Genomic DNA, 1,985 nt, shown 5'->3' on the forward strand with positions numbered 1-1,985 from the left:
ATATAAACATTTCTCAGTGGCATGCAAAGCCAAACTGGAGTACAAAAAGACCTGGATCATCTGGGGACCCGGGCGAGTTTGCACACTTGGAGCCCAGTGATGTCATGTTACTGACAAACCATTTTAGTATACAGCCTTTTGGCGACTATGAAAATTTGCTTCAACTCACAGCTAACTTTCAGGATTGATTCTCTTGATGAGTAGCGTTAGCCTTGTTAGCATGACGACTGAAAAGCAGATGTCTTTGGATGTCTCGGTCTCACACCTGGTATCAACTTGAAAACAACATATATTGGCTTTCCCTTTTTCTTCAGGTTCTCTCTGCTTTGGACATATTACAACCTCCTCACATTGACTACTTTGAAGAAATGTATCCTTCACCAATGATTCATTCAAAGAGGGTTTTGTGTTGATACCTGTTTCCAGACACCATGGGTTATCTTCGGGAAATTGGACAGCTCTGTAGTACCTGTCAAACTTCTAACAATCATAAACATTAAACAAAACATGTCCATTTCAATAGCAGTTTTCAGTTGATTTTGAAGTTGGACAATAAAAAAAGAAGACATTTTGTGTAAGCAAAATTGCCCAAACTAGTAAATTGACGAGTGCATTAAATGTATGAGTTAATTGAGCCTAGTGCATTGATGACTTAAAGCAAACATTTATATAATATATAAATACATAACAAATACATATTGTAATTTTTGGGTTGAACAGAGGACTGGTTTGTATTGTAGCAATATATTCTTATACCTTGTGGAGATCGAGAAAGGCTTAAAATGTTAAATATTTGCCTCAAGTACAATTGATATCCACGATTGAAATATTCTAAGGGCAAGGAGGCCAGATCAGCTGTCACGAGAACACTAAACTGTCCTTAAAGTAGGTATAGTTGGAAACAGGAGCCCTGCTGATTCTGAGGCTTAACTTGAACTTTAAGATATTGAGTATGGCTTTAGAACACAGAGGTTCTCAGTGAGATTTGCTGTTTGTGCTGTTGGATGTGTTTCTGTTTCCCCCCTTAATTTCCCACTGGTTAGCTATGTGGTGACTGAACTGATGCAAAGTGACCTCCATAAGATCATCGTATCACCACAGCCTCTGAGCTCTGACCACGCCAAAGTGTTTCTTTATCAGATTCTACGAGGTAGGTTCTCAGCTACTTTTCTTTGAAATCCTCTTTCCTGCCATTGTTCACTTTATTCAAGTTCAGTGTTTTGGTTTCTTTCAAAGTAAGTTGGAAAAGATAAAAGCAGCTGGTTGAAATTCAAAGTATTGCAAATCTATACCATGTCTGGTGTAATATTCTCTCCTGTTGTCTCTTCCTCCTGCACCGTACCATCACCAGGACTTAAATACCTTCATTCTGCTGGCATTCTACACCGAGACATCAAACCTGGCAACCTCCTGGTCAACAGCAACTGTGTGCTCAAGGTGCATAAAACAGGCTTTAATTGGCCATCCTTCTTTAAAACCCTCCTGTTGTCTTTGTTCCCCCCTCCCTTACTTTGGTGTTTGCGGTCAAATTTGACCGGTCCTGTTTTAACTGCTATTACATTAACACAAAAACCATTAATCATCACCAAATTTCATTTAACACCCTTTCAAATTGTAAATATTGGTATACATGAAAAACTGCAGTAAATATACAAAGAATAAACACTGAACATGTACTGTATTGCGTGTGCCAGGTGTGATCCATGTGGGGGGATGGGCACATAAGAGCGGGAAATGTATCAAATTGTTCTGTGTGTGTTTGTTTGTGTGTGCCAGGTGTGATTCACATGGGGGCAGTGCTTGAATTGGAATAAAAAAGGTGCCAGTACTCTAAATCAGCAACAAGTATTTGGCCATGGATGTTACAAAGTTGACTAGATCATCCAAAATGCAATGAAAATGGTGATCAGCCATTGTATATGTTCAAATGTCTACTGTGAAGGATATCATAAAGCCTTAAAGAGCCTGTGACACGATTTTCCCCC

General features: G+C 39.1%; 1 long non-coding RNA gene across 1 annotated transcript; it reads left to right on the forward strand.

Moving 5' to 3' along the window:
* Positions 1–295: 295 nt before the first annotated feature.
* LOC104946307 (uncharacterized) lies at positions 296–1,532 on the forward strand. The gene is made up of 3 exons (XR_798434.1): positions 296–370; positions 1,044–1,150; positions 1,352–1,532. It is a non-coding gene; the product is annotated as an uncharacterized lncRNA (long non-coding RNA).
* Positions 1,533–1,985: the final 453 nt, after the last annotated feature.

Source organism: Notothenia coriiceps, unplaced genomic scaffold, assembly GCF_000735185.1.
Source record: "Notothenia coriiceps isolate Sejong01 unplaced genomic scaffold, NC01 NC01_scaffold00010955, whole genome shotgun sequence".
NCBI lineage: Eukaryota > Metazoa > Chordata > Actinopteri > Perciformes > Nototheniidae > Notothenia > Notothenia coriiceps.